General features: G+C 38.5%; 1 protein-coding gene across 3 annotated transcripts in view; it reads left to right on the forward strand.

Moving 5' to 3' along the window:
- Positions 1-26,509, forward strand: part of GMDS (GDP-mannose 4,6-dehydratase) — a 640,099-nt gene that overhangs the window by 260,067 nt on the left and 353,523 nt on the right. The window lies entirely within an intron of this gene.

Here is a 26,509-nt window from a genome sequence, read left to right on the forward strand (position 1 = left end):
CATATATTTAAGAGTACAAAGGATACTCTGTGTGAGACTTTCTTTTATCTTCTGTCACTTTTTATTTATCTCTAGGATAAACCCCAGGAAATTATGTAACAGCAGATTGGTATTTTCCTTTTACACAAAACTTGCAGTAAGCATATTGCTCAAAACACTTGCACATTTGAGGGTAAAATATTAGCAGTATGCCCTGGAAATGGCTCTCCTGACTGCTTTGAACACTCTGAAAACTTCATGTATTCTGGATTCATGTAAATGAATTCATAGGTCAAAGTGATATAAATTTGTGATGATTGATTTATTTGAGGGAAAGTTAAATTACTTGCTAATTTTTTGGTTACAGAATGGAAAAGGTGGTGGAAAATTGTTGGTGTGTAGAGATAGTGGAATGATGTTGAAAGGTGTGTTTTCAGATAATATAGAGAAATAAATAAAACAATAAAATGCTACATAAAATATTCATTTTTAAGTTTGCCTATTAATAAATACAAATTTTATTTTCTGGCTGGTTTTAAGAAATATATGGCTATAAGCAGAGATCTAGAACCCAATTCTTCTTTTTTGGCCCTGAAGCCAGTGAATGGGTTTGATGGTTCCCACATTTCTGTCACTGTCGTTGGGTGAATGGTGGTGAAAGAAATCCAAGCAGAGCTATTCTAATGGCAGCTTAGACATGCTTGTCTGGACCTCAGAAGATGGTTGAATTAGAGATGAGGATTTGGAGGTTATTAGTGTATTAATTGGTAACTACTGTGAAGAAAGTTGGAAAGAGTGAGTTCTATGAAAAGATAGCTTCTGGGGATACCAAGAGATAAGGGTGTCTTAGATGTTAAGAGCCTAGTTAGGAGTGATAAGAGAAGCAAGAGGAAAAAAAAAAAAAAAAAAAAAAAAAAGAGAAGCAAGAGGAGAACTGGAGCTGGTGGTTTCAGAAACCGAGGGAAGGGGTGTATTTCGAGAGGAATGGTGCAGTTCCATTGAGTGAAATGCATTCAGAAAGATTGCCATGTGTTGAGGATCCAGCTGAATTTGAAAGCCATACATTAGAAGTGTATCTCTATACTTCTGTTGATGGAATGGAGAAGACAGATGGTTAGGTTTTAATTGGATTAACAGAAGATGAAGGAGATGAGGTATGGGTCCTGATATAGTGAAGTGACAGGCTATAGGATTTAGGCTTTCCTCACTCTTAGCTGACAAAAATGAAAACTGTTAATATCACATGTCAAAATGCCAGTTGATTTAGAATGTTATCTCCTGTTGCTATCTACTCCAAGCCATATAAATTTGCCTCCTTTTCTTTCCTTTCCAATGTTGGAATCATAGAGGGGTAATTGTTTTCTGTGGGGTAATTGGCCATGGTATACTAAGTGACTAGAATCTTCTAACCTTAGCTTGGACCATAGTGTTGAACTCCGAGTCCTAGTGATACTTAACATCTCGCACAGGCCTTGTGTTTTGAGGTAATTTAAAACCTTATTAATCCAGGCCCCACTGAGTCAGGATTTGAGCCATTCCAGACATGAGGCTTATTAAAACTCACTGTAACAGTCTCTGAAAAAAGTTCCACTAAGCAAACTAATCGTGCAAACAAGATTTTAGCAAGAATGTTCAAACTACTTAAAACGGGACTTTGTTTATAAGCACCTGTAAGTACTTCTTAAGTACTTTAGAAACTCTCACTTACTTATAAACTATCTATACACTCATTGCAAATCACCCTTATCTAGTTATTAAATCTATGGATTGATGCTGTATAAGATTTTATTAGTTTAATTCCAGTTGCTGTATTTTATACAGTTTTCAGCAGCTAATGTCAAACATTAGCTCAATAATTTTCTAAAGGGTAACATTAAATCCAAACACCAAAACCCTTTGAAAGTTGCTTAAAATTAGGGTCTTTGTATTTCTTGCTATTTTATTTCACAGTCCTATTTCTAATCACTCCTGTACTTTCCCCGCACAATTTTAAGAAATGTAAATGGACGAAGTGTTCAGGATTTCTTTTCCTATTCTGTGATTGACAATACCCGAAGTTTAGAACTTTGGTAACAGTCCTGAGGCCCAGTGATATTTCAGAAAGCCTGGGTCAATACCAATATTGGACCAAGCCCAGAAAGTAGACTCTTTATATCGAGTCCTGGAGTTTCCTATTATAAAATCATATGAGGAAGGATTTGAGAAAAACCTTTATTTTTTAAATTAGCTAATATTATAATAAACTACTAAGTGTTTATGTAACATTTAAGAAATGGCTAAATTCTGTACTAAAAGTTTGAGTTGTTTTGAGGTCGTAACAGGTAGCTATTTTATGTGATAGATAATGAATTGTGGCTTCTTGCTGGCTTCCATAGTTCCAATTTCTACTATACCAAGAAAAAGTCCTTTGGAAATTTTGCTGTTTTAAATCTATATCCATTTAGGGAGTAGGTGTGACTATTAAATACTTTCCACGTTGTTGATCTCGTGGAAGGGGATTACCCTGTAGCCTTTTGACAATGGATATTCTCTAAAGAGGGTTAACAAATAACTTAAAATGTAGAGATATACAAATTAATTTTTATTTAATTGACCTTTGAACACTTTGTACTCTTTCAGAGAGAAGGGCCTTTTTGTTGCAAGCTGAATTGTAGCAATGGAATATTTAATTATGTGGTATATAGTGCAGGTTATTATGTGAATGTATCACTGGGTCTTAATTTAATATGTGGTAGATGTCTAAATGTCAAAATATAAAAAAACCTACATTGGATCTTTACCAGAAATTTAGGATAAAATAATCTTTTGAGGCAAACATAGCATTGGAAAAGGAGTCATAATAAACAGGATTTTAGTGTAGTAGCAGCTTAAATTAATGGGCTCTGGCACTAATCTGGGGCAGTGCTTTCCCTTACCTTGAGAGGTTAGTCCTAGGATGATGTTATCCCTGCTTAGTGCAAGGCAGGTTTCAAAATTCAACAAGTTGCTAAATTCTCTTGTATTCCGGTTTGACTATTCTGAGATTGTAAGGCAAGTATTTCCGATCGAGGAAAATGTTAGGGCCTGAGTAGTTCCTCATTCCTAGCAAGTCTTACTCTAAGAAGTGCTCTTGGAATTTGCTGCTGCTGCCACTTGAAAATTTTTGCTTTAATTTTTGTCACAGATTCTTTTGGGGAGTGGGTGGGGTGTAAGTGACAAACGCCTTCTAAATTTATGTCTTAATGGGCAGTGTGCTTGCTGGTCATTTAGCTTGACAGTGCTTTGACTCTGGAATTTTAAGTAAATTATTTTATTTAATTTCCCAGTTTGCAAAATTGAAATAATACATGTTCTTTCTTTACTCAGAGGGATATAAGGGGTATTCATGAGATAGCATCCTAAAACCTCAGTGGGGTCCTGATGCCACATAAATGTGTGATATCATAATCATCATCTATCAACAACATTATTACATGCCTTTCTCTGCACTTAATTAATTATGGCTAACCAGTAAGTCATGCTGTGTATGGATTCTGATTTTTATTCTTATATTCCTTTACAGGTATAATAACTGAGGAAACATGTGCTTTTATTATCACTGCTAGTATAGAAGATTTTTTTGTATATTTCAGACAGGGACTCTGTGCATTTTTATTTTTTTATGACTTTTGTTAGTTGTAAAGTAGGTTCAAAAGAATTCCAACTTTTCAAAATAACCTGTATACCAAGAGCTTTTCCACAACAATAAGATGAATAGATTTTTCTGGAATTATTTTAAAGTCCATCTAATTTGTGAAGACAAGAAGGCTGTTGAGTTTGGATTCCTTGTTTAGGTGCAGTGCATTGAAGGTATTAACAAGTAGTTAACAAATAATTGTTGAGTTCAGTTGTATTAGTATTTGTGATTTCTGTTGCAGAGTGTGCCTTTGTGGTGGCCTTGAGGTAATTTAAGATAAATGGCATGTGTATTCCTATTACTTAATTAGGAGGCTTGAGATTTCACATTCAGTTTGTAGGAAGAGGGGTGTGCCAGTGCAGAACTCAGTGTGTCTCATTATATTTGCTCTTCCTAGAATCTGGTCCTCCTGGCTTTCCTGGGCAATTGCCATAGTCTCCCCACTCACCTTCCTGCCCCTCTTCTGCTTTCCTACACCACTCCATTCTCAATCCCATTTTCAGAGTGTATCCAACAGAGACATCTGGGTGTGTCACCCGTATTAGCAAAGATTCAAACGACCTACCCTGACATCCAGGACTTTTTGATCTGGTCCCAAACAACTTTTAAGTTCCTTGTGTTTCATTCCACCCCATGGTGTTGCTGTTCTTGATTTGTCCTTTGATGCCCTGTGTCCTGATCATGGCTACTCTCCCACAGCTATGTGTAGTTGGCTTGCTTCTCACTTTTTTAATGCTGGTAGAACATACATAGTATAGAACATTGGAAAATGAAAGCACTGAATATACCTTCTCCAGCTCTCTTGTTCTTTCTCTGTTCCTCGTAAACCCCTTTCATTTATTTATTTTTGACTACTTAACCTTTTATATTCTAAGATTGACATAGAAATCCTGCAAATAAAATTGTATTGCCTAATTCTGCTTGAATTTCTAATTATTTTTGCTTTATGCATTTGAAAACCATTATGTTGATTTGCAGTCTAAAAATTTTATTCTTTTTATATATTCTTTCATGTCTTTTTCATATTTTTATATTTATATATAATGTAATATAAAAATATAAAAATGTGTTATATTTAGATAAAATATCTTTTCCTGACTTATGCTGTTTTCTGAAATTAGGCTTTATTTGATGTTAGTATTACCACTTTTACTTTTTGTTTTTTAAGATTTTATTTATTTGAGAGAGAGAGAGGGAGAAAAAGAGAGAGCACAAGAGAGAATGAGCAGGAGAGAGAGAGAGAGCACAAGCAGGGAGGAAGGGTGAAGGGAGGGGAGAAACAGGGTCCCCAGCTGAGCAGGGAGCCCAACACAGAGCTGGCTGGATCCCAGGACCCCAGGATCATGACCTGAGCTGAAGGCAGACACTTAACAGTCTGAGCCACCCAGGTGCCCCTACTTTATTTTATATTAGCATTTGTTTGTCCTTTTGTTTTCAATCTTTCTGCTTCATGTATGTATCTTGAAAATAGCATCTAATTAACTTTTTAATACTCAAAAGAACTTTTCAGTCTTAATAGAAGAATTCAGGGCATTCACGTCTATTTTGATTCTTGGTCTATTTGTCCTAATTCTTGCTATTGTATTTTATGTTTCTAAAAACTTGTTATGCTTTTTGTTTATTTTCTTTTGTTTCTGATTCTCATATTTACCCAATATTCTTGAAGCTATATTCCACCTCCAGTTATTTTGTAGTTCTGTATTCCAATAATACAGAATAATTCTGTATTCCAATATTTTGTTGGTGGTTTCTCACAAGAATATTTGAAACTATGAATTCCAAGAATTTAATAGTATCTGCATCTCACTACATCCTTGCTAAGGATAAAAAGAAATTCTATGCATGATTTTTGCCTATCACTCTTTCCTACTTGAATCCTAGGTTTGTAGAAATAATGTTTATTTTAAATATTCAGATTTTTGTGTTATATCTTTTTTAATGTTTCTGAATAATTGCAGGTAATTCCATAACAGCATTAATTATTAAGACATGGCTTGGGCTAACTGTAGTTTTTATTATCTTTATTGTTCAGCACACATTGCTTGACTTATTTATTTAGATTTTTTTTTTTAGGTACTTTCTCAAGTAATAATTCTCAAGAATGCATTGGTAGTATACTTTCCAAGAGTTACCATTTTCAAAAACTGTTTTCTTTTAGCTTCACATTTAGTAATATATCTTGTTTAGTACTGTATCTTGTTTTATCTTCACATTTAGTAATGTATCTTGATACTCTGGTATCAGAATCCTTTCTTTCAGATTTGTATAATTATTGCTCTACTATGTCTAACCTTTAGAATTGTCTTCCCCCTTCTTTCTTTTTTCCTCCCTTCCTCACTCCTCCCTGACCTTCCCTTCTTTTTCATTTTTTTCATTTTCCCATTCCTTCCTTATTTCTTACTAGGGAGCTCAGAGTGATTTTCTCTTTATCTTTAGAAATTTCACCAAGAGTTTGGGCATATGTGATCTGCCAATATTCTGGCCGAGCACTTAGAGGACCCTTTATCTTGAGAGAAGATTTTATTTTGTGGATTATTTCTTCTCTTTCACCCATTCAATTTCACGTATCTCTTTGATGCAACATGCACACTTCTTATTTGTTCTCATCATTCTTCCCTTTACATTCTGGAAAATTACTGAGTTGGTATTCTAAATGAAGAATTTCATTTTCTTGAGTATTTTATTTCATTACCCGAGTATTTTATTTGATCCTCAACAAGTATCTCACCTAAGCAGTTGTGTTCTTAATTTCCTAGCTATTTCTTAATCCTTAGTTCTTTATTTTTTCACAGCAGTTTTATCTTGCTTCTGAGATGGCATTACTTCAGATCTCCTTAGAGATACTGATTAAGGGTTTTTTTTCTCTGCTTATTCCACTTGCTCCCCCTCCCTCCTGTTTTTGGATACTGATCCTATCCCAGTGCGTGTGATTTTTCTCTGCCTGCTCATTTTGATGAAGAAAGGTGTGAACTGATTCAGTACAGTGGTTGGCAAGCGCCGCTCAGCACTTGCGGAAATCTCTTTTTGCTCTCTCCAAGGGGCCTCGTCCCACCAAATGGTCAGTGGGGTTGAGCTCCAGGGGGTTCACAGGCCAAAAGGTGGCCTTCCCTACCAGGTGTGTTGCCTGGGAATGGACAAGAAGGTCACAGCCCCTTTTAGGAGGACATCACAGGATGTTGAGTGGGACATTTTCTGTTTCCGCACAATTGGTGATTTGTGTCTAGAGATCCTAGAGCCATGACATCCTTACATTAAGAGAACCATCAATAGTTAGGACCTCATTCCGTTATTAAGTCTTAAGAAGCGGCATCAAAACCAGTTTTTTGTTTGTTTGTTTGTTTTTTTTTGTCTGCCAGAACTTTCTTTCTTTGTCAACCCTATAACCTCCTCCCCATCCATCAAAATGGATTGAGTAGGAAAAGAGGAAAGGATTATTAGGCCTACTGGAGAATGCTGTGGCTGTTTCTTCCTCTGACCAAGCTAAGAGGGGGTGGGCATCAAAAGAATTACTTGGGAAAATTGGTGATGCTCTAAGAAAATTACTCATATCTCATTCCTCGGTTAGAATTCTGTTTATGTAGTATGGTAGAAGCTGTAGGTTGTCCCCCAATTTCTTTCTCCCCTTCTTAGAAATAGAATTCTGAATTTTTATCCTGAATACATATCCTGTATTAACAACATTTCTACCTCCCCTTATATCTAGGTGTACACATGTGACTACACTCCAAGAAATTGCTTTTCAAATTTAAATTTCATCCAAATAGAAATGACATGTAATCTTGTGTGTGTGTGTGTGTGTGTGTGTGGTGTGTGTGTGTATTTATGAGTCTGTAAAGGGGAAGAGATAGAATCCTCTTGTTGGGAAAGTGGATGTAATGACAGGAATTCTTATTGCCATTTTGGCCCCAGGATTGGAAGCCATATGATGTGGATAGTGGAACAATATAAAGAAATTGCATCCTTAATAATTGTGGAGATACTGTACTAGTCTTTTCTAACAACTAGTGGACCTATATTAGTAAAAGAATTAAACCTTCATCTTATTATTAAAGCGTCTCTTTTCTGGTCTTCCCATCCTTTCATGTGAGCCCAGTCCTAACTAATAGAGGCATTCTACTTGAGTGGAAGAGAGGAGAATTTCAAGAGAAATGGTAGGGCAGAAAGAAAGGACAACAGTGGAATAGCCACCCTCTTGCTGGTCTGGAATACTGGACCGTTAGTAAGGAAACCCCACCAAGAGGAGACTATAGGATGTGCTGCTGGAGGCAGCTGTTAGAGGTAGAGAGCATATCAGACAAGCTATCCCAAAACTAGGGAGCTGGGTAGTGGTGCAGCTACATCCTGCTCCAGGAGTTCACTCCAGCAAACTATGCCTGAGTTAGCTAACGTATGTGCTCCCATGGCTCAATGACCCTGCTCGTTGTTAGGCAAAGATCACCAAAAAATAGGAAACTAAGCCCAAGCGTTACACTGGCCTGGGATGCACCAGGTAGGGTGCACCAGGTACTGTTCCCCACTCCAGTCAAAGGTGCTGGGTTGGAAGAGAAAGGATCAGAGCAAAGCATGGCCTTGCTAAGTCGAGTGCCCTGGGTACAAGACTGGCCTGCATTGGTGGAGCAGTTAGGAAATCAGAATGATGATATTTGAGAGTAACCAGCAAGTTCTAGGATCTGCCCACATGTGTTTGAGAGTTTTGCTTAAGGAAAGGAATATTTGAAGTTGTACAGTTGGGGACAGTGGTGGAGAGAATAATTTTAAACATTTCATGTTTGTATTTCCCCAAGTGCAGAATCTACAATAAACCAGTTATGTAGGTACTTGTAGAAATATTAATGTAGGTGAGAGTTGATTGATCTTCCTCAAGACAAAACAACAATGGAACACTTGGCAAGCCACTCTTTGGGGGTTGTGATATTCATTTAGTCTGTTTGTTTGTTTCCACCTTCTGTTCCCTCTCCTTTCCTGTGTTGGTAGCATCTGTGGATACAGTGGGAGTCACAAGCTGCCTCATCTAGAGCTGTAGCTAGTGGGGAGTCTGCTCAGAGGCATGTGGAGGTAGGTACAGAAGGGGATTTCTGCATTCTGTCTTCATCACTGTGACCCCTATCTTTCACTGTGATCTGTCTGTGGCACAGTCCCCCTTAGGTTTCCAGGAGAAACCTAAGGTCATCACAGTGGTGGCCACTCAGTTTCTGTGGCCCCATTTTTCCTGACTGTGTTGTAAGTCAGATTGCTGCTTTTATGGGCATAGATTTCTCTAGTTTGTGGGATGACTTATAAGGCTTTTGCTCTTTCTGTCATGGTGCTTGTAACTCAACACTGATTATTTTTGCCCAATCTGATTAGACATTCTTGATAGTGTTCAAATATTCTTTATAACTTTTCTTTTGTTGAATATGCCCTTCTCTGTGTTCGAGAACTACTGTTGATATTTTTCTTAGTTTTATGTTGCTTTGGTGATTTCAATATGATTTCTTCTTTAAAAAAAGAAGGGATTTCTGGACCTTTGAGCACTCAGTTAGCTTTCTGTGCCCTTTCCCCCAGATTGTCCAGTGAAGACCTGTAATCTCTCATGGCTCAGTTTAAATGTCACCCCTCTTTGAAGACCCAGACTTCCCGGGACTTATTTACTTCCTCCCTCCCTCTCCTGTGTTACTATTACTTGCCATCATTCTGATCGTGCATTAAATAGATTTTAGTATATTCCTTATTTGCATATATGTGTTCCTTCTACATTATGGATTCCTTAATGACAGAGTTTGCACTTCATTCCTCTTTCTATTCCCTGTGCCTGGCCCTAGTAATAAGTCATACATATTTGTTGAAGAGTCATTTATGGTTTGCCTTCTTGATGCTTTATGAAAATTGTAAGCTTTAAGTTGTGGAATATAGCATATTGTTTCCCTCCTAGGAAAGAAACACTAAGAATTTTAGAACTGATATAAATATGTAGTACGAGTTTTGTCTTCTGCTTTTACATACTGACTTTATATCATGATTGTATCCATATTTGTTTTGGTTGAGGTATGATAGTTGGGAAGGTGCGTGTGTGTGTAGGGAAAATAAATTAAATGTTTTTTAGTGTATAAAGACCAATCAAATAAAGTAGACAGTATACATCTTGAGAGCCAAAGAATATAAGTACAGATTGAACGAATAAGAAAATTATTTAGATTCTAACTGTAATGTGTACTCATGAAACCAGTTTTGTATATATTTTTTTGTATAAGCTTCCCTTTATATCACTAATAGCAATTGCTCTAGTAGAATATGCTAAAGGATACTAATTTCATTTCTTTCAAATACCAAAAAAAAAAAAAAAAAAAAAAAAAAAAGACAGAGAGAGAGGGGAGAGAAAGAAAAGGAAAAAAAAAAAGAACTAAGGGTTTAAGGGTTACCATGACATGTATCAGAGATATAGTGTGAGTGATCAGAGGTGGGCAGAGCTTCATGGAGCAGTGATTCTTGTCACCACAGTCCTGCTGGCACTGGGAGAACACAGGAAATTGGCAGCCAGAGCTAGCTTTTTAAAAAAGAATCCACTTAAATTCCAGACATGACTAATGATAAGTCTTTGTCTGTATTTAAAAAAAAAAAAATTCTTTTGAACTCATACAAACCTCTTTTCCCTTTCTGCTCTTTTCCTTTTAGAGAAGGAGCCATTAAAGATTGGGGTCTGGAGAATAAATTCAAAAAATCTTTCTAATGTTAGCTTTAACTTAAGACTGTGTAAACATTTATTAAATAGAGTTTTCTGATAACATTGGAGAATGAAGAACAAATAAATAATGAAATACAGTTCAAAGAGATAGATATAGAAAATCTCTATTAATATATTTTTGTTTCTTTCTTGATGATAATCCTTTGCTTTGTGGTAAAATTTTCTTTTTTATTTCATCATGTTCCTACAACAGAAGTTTCTTGAACATCTACTATCTGCCAGGTCCTCTGCAGAGATGCTAGAACACAAAATGAACCCTGCCCTCAGGGAGTCAGCCAATCAGGGTGGCAGGGTCATCTATTAAATTGATGATATAATATCTAAAGTAATAGAGGAAGAAATCTCTAATTCAGTTCCTGCCAAAAAAGGGATGAGAACTTGGGAATTCATTGCATAAGTAAGGCAGCATTCTATGCAATGAAACAAACAAATAAATGGTGAAGAAAGTCCTAGAGCTAAGAATATCCATGGCCTATTTGGAAAATGAAGAGTAGTTTGGTGGAATGAATGTACAGTGAGTAATGTGTGGGTCTGGGCAAGGGTCAGACAGGAAGGCACAGTGATAACAAGTAGAGACGTCCAGGTTAAGGGGCTCTGAGTGTCCCAGGGGAGAATCTGGACTTTATTCTGCAGGAAAAGCAATTGGATGATCTGCTTGTTTCTGGTGCTGGATTGTTTTCCTTTTAGTAGTTCTTCCCTTTTTTATTCATGAACTATTTCAAATAAATATCCGTTGAAAAATCTCTGTATATTTTGTGGGCGATGTGTGGGATCTTTTGGGTAGGACAGAAGCTAGAGACTGGATGCTCTAACACAATGGCTTTTTTTTTTTTTAATTTATTTATTTGAGAGACAGAGAGAGAGCATGAGAGGGGAAGTCAGAGGGAGAAGCAGACTCCCCATGGAGCTGGGAGCCCGATGTGGGACTCGATCCGAGGACTCCAGGATCATGACCTGAGCCGAAGGCAGTTGCTTAACCAACTGAGCCACCCAGGCGCCCCAGAGACTGGATGCTCTAAAGAAGTCTGTTAGTCTCCTCTAGATTAAGTCACTTAGCAGACAATTATTGAGCACCTTCTTTGTGCCAAGCACTGTTATAGGTGTTTGGGACCCATGGGGGACCAATGTAAGCTCTAGTGAGGTGGATGTTAATGTAATACTAAACAGGTATACTAAATAAGCAGGCAAGCAAACAGATTATATTATTTTAGAAGGTGATCAATAAATACTATTGGCCAAGGGAATCAGGAGTACTAGGGATTGAGGTAGAAGGGAACATGGGTGATGGGGACCTCATTTAGAAGGTAACATTTGGTAACATTTTGAGAAAATTAGAAAGCTATGTGTAGAAGAATGAAACTCAACCATTCTCTTACACATACACAAAGATAAACTCAAAATGGATAAAAGACCTCAACATGAGGCAAAAAGAACATAGGCGGTAATGTCTTTGACATTGGCCACAGCAACTTCTTTCAAGATATGTCTCCAAAGATAAAGGAAACAAAAGCGAAAATGAGCTTCTGGGACTTTATCAAGATGAAAAGCTTCTGCACAGCAAAGGAAACAGACAACAAAACAAGGAGTCAACCCACGGAATGTGAGAAGATATTTGCAAATGACAGTGCAAAGGGCTAATATTCAAGATCTATAAAGAACTTCTCAAACTCAACACACACAAAACAGATAATCACATCAAAAAATGGGCAGGAGACATGAATAGACATTTCTCCAAAGGAGACATACAAATGGCTAACAGACACATGAAAAAGTGTTCATCATCATTAGCCATCAGGGAGATTCAAATCAGAACCACATTGAGATACCACCTTACACCAGTTAGAATGGCCAAAATTAACAAGACAGTAAACAACAAGTGTTGGAGAGTCTGTGGAGAAAGGAGAACCCTCTTTCACTGTTGGTGGGAATGCAAGTTGGTGCAGCCACTTTGGAGAACAGTGTGGAGATTCCTTAAAAAATTAAAAATAGAGCTTCCCTGTGACCCTGCAATTGCACTACTGGGTATTTACCTCAAAGATACTGATGTAGTGAAAAAAAGGGCCATCTGTACCACAATGTTCATAGCAGCAATGACCAAACTGTGGAAAGAACCAAGATACCCTTCAATGGATGAATGGATAAAGAAGGTATGGTCCATATATGCTATGGAGTATTATGCCTCCATCAGAAAGGATGAATACCCAATGTTTGTATCAACATGGTTGGGACTGGAAGAGATTATGCTGAGAGAAATAAGTCAAGCAGAGAAAGTCAGCTATCATATGATTTCACTTACTGTGGAGCATGAGGAATAACATGGAGGACATTGGGAGAAGGAGAGGAGAAGTGAGTTGGGGGAAACCGGAGGGGGAGGCAAACCATGAGAGACTGTGGACTCTAAGAAACAAACTGAGAGTTTTGGAGGGGAGGACGGTGGTGGTTGGGTGAGCCTGGTGGTGGGTATTGTGGAGGGCCTGTATTGTGTGGAGCACTGGGTGTGGTGCATAAACAATGAATTTTGGAACACTGAAAAAAATAAAAAATAAAAAAACTGGAAAAAAAAAAGAAGGTAACATTTGAGTAAAACTTGAATAAAGTAGAAGGGTTCAGCCATGCAGATTTCTAAAGGAAAAGTACTTCAGGTAACAAGCAATAGACAATGAAAAGCCTTTAAGGTAGGAATTTCCATGACAGATTCGAGGAGTAGCACAGAGGCCAGTGTAGGTGAATGGCTGTGGTCTTGGCCTGGGAAAATAGCAGCAGGAACTGAAAGGAGATGCCATTTTAGGCTTCAGAAAGGGAAAGCAGTGTCAATGATGCTCTTCAAGTGGGATGGAGATCTTACCACTTTCCCTGACTGCGGATGCCAGTTGCAAGCTCAGTTTTTTACCTGTGCTTCCCACTGACTGCCTACAGACCCCCTCCTTGGACTATATAGATGCCGGTCACAAGTCTGGTGTACTTCTGACCAACTGGCTATAAATCAGTTAGTGTGTAAAACCAGATTAATCATAAATTAATTAGACCACCTTCTCTGGTTTGATTAATTTGCTAGAGCTGCTTGCTGAACTCAGAGAAACATATTACTAGATCACTGGTTATTATCCTTATTATAAAAGGATGAAACTCAGGAACACCCAAGTGGAAGAGATGCGTATGACAGGGTATAGGGAAAGGCATGGAGCTTTTGTGCCCTCCCTTGATGTGCCACTCTCCCAGAATCTCTAGGTGTTCACCAACCAAGGAACTCTCTGAAGCCTGTCCTTTGGTGTTTTTACGGAGGCTTCATTATAGAGGTATGATTGCCTAAATCATTAACCATTAGTGACTGATTCAACCTCTAGGTGCCTCCCCACCCTCCCTGGGTAGGACTAAAAGCTCCAACCCTCTAGTCACTCTATTGGCTCTCCTTAGTCCTCCCCATCCATAGTCACCTTAGTAACATATCAAAAGTCCTTTATCAGTCCCATCGTCCAAAGGTTTTAGGAGTTCTGTAACAGAAAGGGCCGGGGTGGAGGGGGAGGTGAAAACCAAATATATAATAAACCACAGTATCAGAAGAGGGGAGACTAATGAAGTTTATCTATGTAGAGTAAAATATTTAAAAAAATGTATTCCCCAAAGACTCTTCTGTTTTCTGGGTGAAATAGAGAGCTAGTGTGTTGGAGAATGAGAGAAGCAGGAAAGGAGTGGAAGGGAACCTAAAAGGGACCTAATTCATAGCATGTGAATTGACTACAAGCTGCACAGAATGATTGCTCATTGATATCTGTAAGTTTACAGTGTTATTGCCCTATTCACTTATGCTGTTCTTTGGCAGCCAAAGAGTTAGAACAGAAAGAGAAAACAAACAAAAAACAAGAAGAAATTGGGAGTTGTCAGTGGTGCGTTGTATCCCAGTATTAGTAAGAATATAGATTAGTTAGTTGACCAGTGGGGAACCAGCTAGATTTCCAAAAGGAAGCAGAGACAACATATGAGCAAAAGGTTAATCAATGGAGAATTTTCTTCACCCCAGAATGTGGCCTACAGAGGTCAGAGTGGAAGGCCAGAAAGGGAAGGAGTTCAGCAGGGCAAGGTGGGGATAAGAGTGGCTGATTGTTCTCAGCTCTTACTGTGGAGAATCTTCACCGTTGCCTCACAGGGTAGGTAATGTTAATAATATTCCCTCTTTGACAGATGAGGAAACTGAGCCACAAGTTTTAACAACATGTCTAAAATTGAACTACTGCTAAAAAGTAGAGCTGGGACTCCAAACCAGGCAGTCTGGCCCTATGGGCACATCCTGCATTTTCAGTTTGCCACCTCTGATCCTCTCCAGACCATGGAAGTCAGGATAGGCCTGGGCAGGGATGTGAGAGGGCAACTGACCATAAAGGTGTTCATGAGAAATTAAGGAGCTGAGGAGAGGAGTGATGTGAAGGGAATGTTCCAGTAAGATCAGGGTTGTTGTGAGAAGCCTAAGGCTGTGCCTGGTAGCTGGCGTCGTGCCTGGTAGCTGGCGTCCTGCCTGGCACATCTCTGGTCATGCAACTTCTGAATCAGTTTTAAATAGTTACCTAATATATAGGTAAACATGAGTTTTAGATACAGTTTTTATATATCCCACTTAAATTTAAGGGGGGTAAGATACCTCTTAAAATCAAGAATATGTGTCAGAAATACACTTTTGTGTTGATTTTGCCAAAATCGTGAGAAAAACAGACACTCATTTCTTCAGGCTTCCAGATAATGATAAGCAAAGCCTGTTTATCTGTGAGTATTACTCGTTGCCTTCCATGGACTTGTACTGGAGGAACCCCTTTGACCTCTTGTCCGTCAGGCATGGTCCCAACATTTAACAGATAAGATTCAACAAGTGGGATGGAGTCAAATGTTGGAAAACCTTGAAATTCACAGTGAATAACGTAAAATTTATCTTGAAATCTATCTACATGCAAGTTCTAGTAGCTTCTAGACAAAAACATGACCTAGCAACAATTTTGGGGTAAGATAGATTTTTTTTTTTCGTGCAAATTTTTTAATTTTATTTTTTATAAACATATATTTTTATCCCCAGGGGTACAGGTCTGCGAATCGCCAGGTTTACACACTTCACAGCACTCACCATAGCACATACCCTCCCCAATATCCATAACCCCACCCCCCCTCCCAACTCCCCTTCCCCCATCAACCCTCAGTTTGTTTTGTGAGATTAAGAGTCACTTATGGTTTGTCTCCCTCCCAATCCCATCTTGTTACATTTATTCTTCTCCTACCCCCTTAACCCCCCATGTTGCATCTCCTCTCCCTCATATCAGGGAGATCATATGATAGTTTTCTTTCTCCGATTGACTTATTTCGCTAAGCATGATACCCTCTAGTTCCATCCACGTCGTCGCAAATGGCAAGATTTCATTTCTTTTGATGGCTGCATAGTATTCCATTGTGTATATATACCACGTCTTCTTTATCGATTCGTCTGTTGATGGACATCTAGGTTCTTTCCATAGTTTGGCTATTGTAGACATTGCTGCTATAAACATTCGGGTGCACGTGCCCCTTCGGATCACTACGTTTGTATCTTTAGGGTAAATACCCAGCAGTGCAATTGCTGGGTCATAGGGTAGTTCTATTTTCAACATTTTGAGGAACCTCCATGCTGTTTTCCAGAGTGGTTGCACCAGCTTGCGTTCCCACCAACAGTGTAGGAGGGTTCCCCTTTCTCCGCATCCTCGCCAGCATCTGTCATTTCCTGACTTGTTAATTTTAGCCATTCTGACTGGTGTGAGGTGATATCTCATGGTGGTTTTGATTTGTATTTCCCTGATGCCGAGTGATATGGAGCACTTTTTCATGTGTCTGTTGGCCATCTGGATGTCTTCTTTGCAGAAATGTCTGTTCATGTCCTCTGCCCATTTCTTGATTGGATTCTTTGTTCTTTGGGTGTTGAGTTTGCTAAGTTCTTTATAGATTTTGGACACTAGCCCTTTATCTGATATGTCATTTGCAAATATCTTCTCCCATTCTGTCAGTTGTCTTTTGGTTTTGTTCACTGTTTCCTTTGCTGTGCAAAAGCTTTTGATCTTGATGAAATCCCAATAGTTCATTTTTGCCCTTGCTTCCCTTGCCTTTCGCGATGTTCCTAGGAAGAAGTTGCTGCGGCTGAGGTCGAAGAGGTTGCTGCCTGTGTTCTCCTCAAGGATTTTGATGGATTCCTTTCTCACACTGAGAACCTTCATCCATTTTGAGTCTATTTTCGTGTGTGGTGTAAGGAAGTGGTCCAATTTAATTTTTCTGCATGTGGCTGCCCAATTTTCCCAACACCATTTGTTGAACAGACTGTCTTTTTTCCATAGCACATTCTTTCTTGCTTTGTCAAGGATTAGTTGACCATAGAGTTGAGGGTCTATTTCTGGGCTCTCTATTCTGTTCCATTGATCTATGTGTCTGTTTTTGTGCCAGTACCATGCTGTCTTGATGATGACAGCTTTGTAATAGAGCTTGAAGTCCGGAATTGTGATGCCACCAACTTTGGCTTTCTTTTTCAATATTCCTTTGGCTATTCGAGGTCTTTTCTGGTTCCATAGGAATTTTAGGATTATTTGTTCCATTTCTTTGAAAAAAATGGATGGTACTTTGATAGGAATTGCATTAAATGGGTAGATTGCTTTAGGTAGCATAGACATTTTCACAATATTTATTCTTCCAATCCAGGAGCATGGAACATTTTTCCATTTCTCTGTGTCTTCCTCAATTTCTTTCATGAGTACTTTATAGTTTTCTGTGTATAGATTCTTAGTCTCTTTGGTTAGGTTTATTCCTAGGTATCTTATAGTTTTGGGTGCAATTGTTAATTCCTATTCTCCTGAAACTGTTCCAAAATATAGAAATAGAAGGAAAACTTCCAAACTCATTTTATGAGGCCAGCATCACCTTGATCCCAAAACCAGACAAAGATCCCATCAAAAAAGAGAACTACAGACCAATATCCTTGATGAACACAGATGCAAAAATTCTCACCAAAATACTAGCCAATAGGATTCAACAGTACATTAAAAGGATTATTCACCACAACCAAGTGGGATTTATTCCAGGGCTGCAAGGTTGGTTCAACATCCGCAAATCAATCAATGTGATACAACACATTAATAAAAGAAAGAACAAGAATCATATGATACTCTCCATAGATGCTGAAAAAGCATTTGACAAAGTACAGCATCCCTTCCTGATCAAAACTCTTCAAAGTGTAGGGATAGATGGCACATACCTCAATATTATCAAAGCCATCTATGAAAAACCCACTGCAAATATCATTCTCAATGGAGAAAAACTGAAAGCTTTTCCACTAAGGTCAGGAACACGGCAGGGATGTCCATTATCACCACTGCTGTTCAACATAGTACTAGAAGTCCTAGCCTCACCAATCAGACAACAGAAGGAAATTAAAGGCATCCAAATTGGCAAAGAAGAAGTCAAACTATCACTCTTCGCAGATGATATGATACTATATGTGGAAAACCCAAAAGACTCCACTCCAAAACTGCTATAACTTGTACAGGAATTCAGTAAAGTGTCAGGATATAAAATCAATGCACAGAAATCAGTTGCATTTCTCTACACCAACAAGACAGAAGAAAGAGAAATTAAGGAGTAAGGTAGATTTTTAATTGGATATGGAAAAAATTGAGCACCAAGAGATAACTCAGGAGTCATTTGCCTAAATTAGTCCTGAGGTAATGAATTTTAGGATGGCAGCAGTTTCCCTCCTGAAGACTTGATTTTTGTACTCTCCGCTCTAGTTTACTATCACAGAATATTGTGCGAGATAAGATGTGTATGAAAAAACTATTTCTTTTTGTTCTTACCCCACTTCATGTAAATGAATCTCAAATACCTCCAAAAGTGTTTAAGCTCTGATATAGATGCATAGGACAGAAAAATGTTGTTAGCCTTGTTTTACAGCAGAAAAAAATGACATCGAGGTGTTACGTCCAAGGGAGAAATAGCTCCACCACACTTGGTTCCAACTCCAGTGTGGAGCCATTGTGCTCAGCTAATCCTCTTATTAAGTGCGTTTACGTTCATTTATTATTCCGTTAGCATACAGTGCTGTATGGGGCCCCAGCTGTAACCCTAACAGTTTATGGAGGATTACTGTTGTCAGAGGAAGGAGAGAAGTGAGCAGAGCTCATGGGACCACAAAGGCCCACTTCCTCCACTTGCTAGAAAACACCTCAAGGGTGAATCCCAAACACTCTTTTCCCTGATGATACAGAACCACAGATGTGTAGAGATTCCAACCATTATGTCTCCACTGTACAGGTAAAACTTGAGTTCATATTTCTGAACCAGAGTGTCTTAAAGCTAAACCTGCCTACATGCACCGTCATTTACAGGCATGTACACTGTGAGCAGAGCTTTGCATTCAAGCTCTTTTTATCTTGTTAGAATTTATGCATTCTTTCAAAAGAATGCATATTAAATATTCAGAACTTTAAAGCTTCTTAAGAACTGTTAATATATATATAACAGGAAAATAAAGAATAGTCCCAAAGGAGAAAATTTGTGAATAATTAAAAAAAAATTACAAATAACTATTTGAATAGTATGTTGATTGGTCTCTTTGGCATTTCCTAGGACTAAACAAATTAATGGACAGAGAGAATAAACTTATATGCAATGTTTATGGTATTTTAATTCGTATCTGGTCTGTATTTATCTTAAAAAGATAATAAACAATTGTAACTCTACATGTTAGGTTTTTAAAGTTTCTGATTTTGCCTATTCAAGCAACATCAATATGGAAGGGTTAGCTTCAAATACACTGAAATATTTGGGATTAATATTTTGTATCTAACTTCCAAAAACAGAAGCTTGCTTTGTTTCCCTGAATAATCTAAACCCCTCCATTTCTGGGTTAATAATCAGTGTAGCATGAACTTTGGACACCTTTGGATATATTCCTTCATAGCATACTGTGGGTCCTTCTGTTTATTCTTTGTTATTTCCCTTTGTTCTTTAAAACTTTATCATTCCTTCTGTAACTTTCTTTTGTGGTAATTTGTCCATCATGAACAGTCTTCTTTTTTCCTCATTCATTAAACATTTGTTGTGCCTGTAACCGCATGCCACACCCAAGAGGCGCTGAGCCTATAGAAGGTCTGAGCATTTGGCCTCTTATGTCTGTGAGGATAGGTTAGGGCAGCAGGCCAGGTGTTTGACCCAGAGGCAGAGGAACACAGGGACTATTACTAATTTTGTATGTGCTTTATCATGGTTCAGCATAGAGCATGAAGCATGCTTGGTATAGATGAAAACATTCATAAGTGCTCCACCGTTTTCAACAGTCATTTATGTTTATAGTCCTAGCGTTGGCATATTAAGAACACTTAAATTATTTCTGGTGTGTTTTAAATGGTAGGGGAGCATTTTAGAAATATAAATAATTAAAAGATACTTACTTAGATTGCTAATCTTTGGTTTTCCAGAAAAGAAATTCACTTCCTCACAAAAAATCTTACTGCTGAAATAAGTGTTTCTAATTGTTGGAGAGCTTGAGGAGGGGACTAGGACTTATTTTGTGAAATCTCCCTACTATGCATATTCTATGAGAAACAGCAGAGGAAAGCCTGAGAATGAAGAGCAGCCTCTCTTCATCACACATAACATAATCACCTTTGTTCTTCCTCCGTGAAAGTGGGTACCGTTGGACCTATGTATACCCAGTCTTCCCTCCCCAGTCTGTTGTACAGGGGCCACAGGAAGAAGTGAATCATTATCCAATGCCTGCAATGCTCTGGGCACTCAGAGCAAATTTTTTCAGAGACTAGACAAGATCTCTTGCACCCTTTCAAGTTTTCAGAGTCAATTTTCCTTCTATTTAATTTAAACTTAAATTGTCACTCTGGGTGAAAATACTCATGTGTGAAAGCAGAGCCTTTCTTCTTTGGGAGTCTCTCGGTCCCCTAGTTACCCCAGTGCAAGCCCTTGGTGTCTTTCTTCTTTCCCTGACCTTGACCACATGCCAGCCTGGCCATTCTGGTGTAAGGCACCACCGTTTCCTAGGGATTTACACATGTAACTTTGTTCTCCCTCATAGCCTCTTTACCCCCACACCAAGAGTATGACCCCTCCCCACACCAAGAGTATCTCCATTTCTTTGCTAGAGCATTCTAATTATTCAGCTTTATCTACTTCTTTCCTTGCCCTTTTCTGGCTCTTCTGGCTTGAATTCCTAAAATGTATTACATTTAACTACTAGATTACAACCTGTAGGATTTTGCCAAGATCCCAATTCCCCCTTGACCCTCTGGTTCTGTCATGTGGAATAAACCCTCACAAATTTTCTCCATTCCTACTCTCAGGGATGTTATTGTAAGAACATTCTGAAGTGTAATGTAGGAAGACCACCCTTTCCATCCTCATTGCCCACTACCCAAGCATCACTCTCCCTCAGGCAGAACTTGTCTGTGTAAGCGCAGCTTTCTCAAGTATGCTTGGCAGTTTCCTGAAGCTTTGTGTTTCTCTTCATAGGTATTATTTTTTCCTTTCCATGCCATTTATTTACATCCATCCCTCCTTCAAAGCTAGATCTATTTTTTTTTTTTTTGATATTGAAAAATCTGTTCCTCATTTTAGGGCATTGGTTTTATTTTGTTTTTAAACATTGACAATTTCAATGAAAGACTACAGCCATTTTATTCTGCACATTCACTTAGTATGAGATAATTATTTGTTGGTAACTTCATTGTTACCAATGGCATGCATGCTCCTAAAATTCACATGAGGGGGTGCTCCACCAAGGAAGAACATGCTTAGAGGGTGAGATGGAAAGGGAGCCCAAACTGGAGAACACCCTGCCCCTTGGACTTAGAGCCCCCGCAGAGGGAGTGGCTTCTGTCCCAAAGGGGCGGAGCCCTAAACAGAGATGACAAGGATAGCTTTGGGTGGGACAAGTGGGAATTAGTTGCAGTGAGGACATATTAACTGCATTGAATATTGAAAATTGAATTTCTTTTTTAAGCTGTTTTCTGAATCAGATAGGCTTATGTGAAAATCAGGCCACTGTTTATAATAGTGCATCTATGGGAAAATATATTCTGAATTATGAAAACTGTCCTAGGGATAACTGGGTGGCTCAGTTGGTTAAGTGTCTGCCTTCGGCTCACATCATGATCCCGGGGTCCTGAGATCAAGTCCCCCATCAGGCTCCTTGCTCAGTGGGGAGCCTGGTTCTCTGTCTGTCTGCCCATCTTTCTCTTTCTCTCTCTTTCTTCCCCCGCCTCTCTCTGACAAATAAATAAATAATCTTTGTGGAAAAAAAGTCCTAAAAATGTAATATTATGGGGAACCTGATTGCCAGTCACAGCCACCTTGCTTTTAGAAAAAGTGAAGCATCAACCTAGTATTAAATTGTACAGAAAAGTTAGGTCACCAATTCTGTGTCTACTTTGTGATTATAGAAAATATTATGTATTATGGTAAAGGCTAATTTAAAGAATACATGGATGTATGTGTATGTTGATGGTGCTGTGTGTGTGTGTGTGTGTGTGTGTGGTAGTGGTGGTGGTGGTTTGGTTGTTTCCCTTATATTATTATTTTTTTCCCTAGTATTACTTCCACCTCCACTACTTATTGACTGTGACCTAGGCAAGCTCATTAATTGCTCTAAGCTTCATTTTTTCCAGATGTAAAATAGATATAATAGTAGTCCCTGATTCATATACTTGTCATGATGCCTAAATGACAGAGTGCTGGTAAGGTAAGGCACTTGGCCCAGTACCTGGCGCATGGCAAGTTTCAGACACTTCTTACTATGACTTCTACTACAACTATACTTCTGTAGCTACTACATTTTTCTTGTTATGTTTACCCCTTTTGTTTAGTGAAGCCTCGCCTTATTTAAAAATGCAACCCAACATTCCCTATCTCCATTCCCCACTTTGTTTTTCTCTATACTTCTTCTCACCATCGAACTTACTATAGATTTTACTTCTTTATATTGTCCATTTTCTTCTCCTCTCCCTAGAAAGTAAGCTGTACAAAGACAAGTATTTTTGCTTGTTCTATTCACTGCTGTATTCTTGGTGCTTAGAATAGTGCCAGAGCCCCATGAGTTGTTCTACAAACATCTATTCAGTGAAGAAGAATATTTAAAAATGATCAAATGATAGTTTTACAAATATTATGACTCACTGTATCTGAAGCAAAAAATGAAAATAAAATGAGAGAAACTTCCATGTCAAAGAGACGCTATAATTTTAGATGGGTTTTAAGTTGAGTGTGTTTTAAATATGTCTATAAATAGAAAAAACGAAAAATAGTTTTAAAACGGTTTTAAAAATTCCTTTCCCACATTTAGGCTCTTTCTCCTTTTTCCCTTGACACAAATAAGGAAAAATGAATGGGCTATCTTTTTACATCTTCATAGTAATGTTCTCTGGTGATTTCTCAAGTCCCTTGTCTGCCCCTTAACTTCTGAGTAGCAGTTAAGCCGCCAGCACAGCTGGATCTGGCTTGTGTAAGCAAACTCAGAGCATTGCCATGTCACTCACCATGGAGGGTACAGCATGGTTTCAGACAGCAAAACTATTTCTGGCTCCACTGTTGGTTAGCTTTTACAGTGTGAAATAAAGAGAGTGGGGCCTAAACAATTTTCAGAAGTGTGGCATATTGCTGCCCTCCTACTCTCAAACACTGTGTAGTTTAAAGCAAAAAAGGTCTTGAATAGTGAGTTTGAGATTATCTTGAAAGATCAATTGCTTTTACCAAATATCTTTGACAGCCCCCTCTAAGCCCCCTTAAATTAGTAGCAATGAATGGAGAGATAAGTAAAACTAATGGCAAATTTAAAGTTTTGTAACAGGGCTTAGAGTCATCGTGATTCTTACGGGCTCATGAGGTCACTCCTTCACCCCTCATTTTGTTTTCAGATCAGTATTTATTTATGTAAAATCTACTTTCATATAGAAGTTTGAAGGTAAACTATTAATAAAATTTTGTGGTTATGTTGTACCTCATTTTTAGGAACTTCAGGCATCTTTCTTTGTTATTTAATCCTTACTATATTTTCAGCTCTCTGTAAGGTAGCAGAAGACTGGGTTTCATAGGGAAAACTAACACAGAAATAGTTGAAGCTTTTCACAAATGAAAGTTGTGAGCCATTGACAGTTGTAAGTTGAAGAGTGTCATAGCAGTGTCAGTGTCTGGCATAGATGGAAGTACACCTGTTCCAAATTGTGCTTCCCTGGGTAGTTAATCTTGAAAGCACCCATAATAATTTCAGGTATGTAAAGTAGGTAACAATATCTCATTTATCTTAGAGAACTCCCAACAAAAGTCCTTTTCTGAGATTTTTTCTTTTAAAGATTTTATTTATTTATTTGACAGAGATCACAAGTAGGCAGAGAGGCAGGCAGAGAGGGGGTGGGGGAAAGCAAGCTCCCTGCTGAGCAGAGAGCCTGATACGGGGCTTGATCCCAGGACCTGGTGACCTGAGCCGAAGGCAGAGGCTTTAACCCACTGAGCCACCCAGGCGCCCCCTTTTCTGGGATATTTTTAAGAACACAAAGAATGTCTTTTATAAATTACCAGTGATTTAAGACTTTGTCTTATTATAATAAATGTTAAAAGAAAGTGATGTTCTTTTGACTAAAAGAAATGCTAAAACTTGAAATAATTGGCATTCCCTAGTTCTAGGTTGTCCAGTTTTCAAATCATTGTAAATATGCCACTGGCCCCAGCTAAGCTTTGTGCATCATGAAGTCATGGAAAAACAAGAGAGGTTCTATTTATTGTACAGGAAAAAACCATTTCCTAAATACCATCTCTACCACGGGCAAAATCTGCCTTGCCCATGTTCCTCCAAGGTAGGTTTCAAAATTGGTAAACATCTATTGCATTTCAGTTCTTGAAGATGCCAGTCTTGGTAATCCAACTCTTCCTGATCATCCTTCCTTACCTCTCTCTCTCTTTTGATGAATCTTATATGTGTTCTGACTACGTTCCTGACTTGGCGCTAGATATTGAGGTTTGAGGAAAGCTAAGTCTTCACCAAATATACCCATTCTTTTGTCATCTTTTCTTGCTGTGATGCATCTAGGTGTATTTTCTAAAGGTTTGTTCCTTTCTGGGGCACCTGGGTGACTTGGTTGGTTAAGCATCTGAATCTTGATTTTAGCTCAGATCATGATCTCAGGGTCATGGGATTGAGCACTGTGTTGGGGAGGGAGTCTGCTTGAGATTCTCTTTCCCGCTCCCTCTCCCCGTTTTCTCTCTCTCTCTTGAATAAATAAATACATCTTTAAAAAAAAAAAAAAAAACTTGTTCCTTTCTTCAATCTTCGTATTTTGGGTTTTGCTGACTATATGTTTTATTTTCAGATTTGGAATCTTTTTCAAATTGTTCTTGTTTAATTTTGCCTGTTTTTTAAAAAATTATTTTTTGTTTTTAGCTGATGTTTTTTATCATCTCTTTAAGATATATTTTAAAGTCAATGCTAAATATTAAAGAGATTTATTTATTTATTGAAGATTTTATTTATTTATTTGACACAGAGAGAGGGAACACAGATAGGGGAAGCAGCAGGCAGAGGGAAAGGGAGAAGCAGACTCCCTGCTGAGCAGGGAGCCCAATGACATAGGACCCTGGGATCATGACCTGATCCAAAGGCAGCTACTTAATGACTGAGCCACCCAGGTGCCCCTAAAGAGATATATTTAAAAATCATTTTCAGAATGTGATAATGTTTTCATTTCCTCCAGAGTTAATTCTTCCTTTAATTGTAGATCTTAGTATTTCTTCTTTTAACATTGATGTGCTGGCGTGTATTAAACAGGACATCTCTTTCTGTCCTTATCCCTTATTGTTAATGGTTTTGTGGTGGCCACCACTCAGTCTCTAGAATATTCTAGCACAGAACCACTTCTGTATTGGTGGCTTAGAGTATCTATCCAGCTCTGATATTAGAAATTCAGTAGGTATATTCTGTGACAAAGCTATCTGGCATCTCTTACAGGAGATCCTCACATCAAGCTTTGTGTGCTGCCCTGTGCCTCTCTTTTTAGATAGTTAGCTTTATATTAAAATAAAGACTTCAGGGCGCCTGGGTGGCTCAGTGGGTTAAAGCGCTGCCTTTGGCTCAGGTCATGATCTCAGGGTCCTGGGATCGAGTCCTGCATCGGGCTCTCTGCTTGACAGGGAGCCTGCTTCCCTCTCTCTCTCTCTCTCTCCCCACCTGCCTGCCTCTCTGTCTACTTGTGATCTCTCTCTGTCAAATAAATAATAAATAAAATCTTAAAAAAAAAAAAGACTTCATAGTTTCATGCTATCAGAAGCAGGTTTTTTTCATTTTCCTTTTTTTTTTTTTTTTAGATTTTTTATTTATTTATTTGACAGAGAGAGATCACAAGTAGACGGAGAGGCAGGCAGAGAGAGAGAGAGAGGGAAGCAGGCTTCTCGCTGAGCAGAGAGCCCGATGTGGGACTCGATCCCAGGACCCTGAGATCATGACCCGAGCCGAAGGCAGCGGCTTAACCCACTGAGCCACCCAGGCGCCCCAGGTTTTTTTCATTTTCCTTTCATGGGCCAGAAATTCTGCCCCATTCCTTTGTTAAGCAGCATGCCTGGCTCAAGACCCCCTTCTCAGTGTGGGGAGAGAATGAAATAAGTGAAGGGAATAAGAGTATACTTACGGTGATGAGCACTGAGTAATGTATAGACCTGTGGGTAGTATAGCCAGCAGTGCTGGGATGGCAGTAACCTTCAGATCCAGCCTTGTCTCCTGATTATATTACTCACTGGCTCTTTGGAATAGAAGCTTGAACATTTGTTTCTCTTGCTCCTTCTAATTCTCATATTAGTCAAATTGATGTTTGCTGGATACATGTTGGTATCCTGAATTACATGGAAGAGAAAGGGCTAGAAAAGGCTTCATTTAGCAGAAGGAGACTGAGGGTTAGCAGGGTTGATTTGGTTCTTGACAAAATAAGGACTAAAGCCCTAGCATTTTAAGTAATTGTCATCAGTAAATTCTTGTGTCATTTTCTTCTGGTTTCTCTTGTACTGATCACTCAAACACAAGGGATTTACTATTATCACAAATTAGTATTTCTCGGGGCACCTGGGTGGCTCAGTGGTTAAGCCTCTGACTTCGGCTCAGGTCATGATCTCAG

This window comes from Lutra lutra, chromosome 6, assembly GCF_902655055.1.
Source record: "Lutra lutra chromosome 6, mLutLut1.2, whole genome shotgun sequence".
Taxonomy (NCBI): domain Eukaryota; kingdom Metazoa; phylum Chordata; class Mammalia; order Carnivora; family Mustelidae; genus Lutra; species Lutra lutra.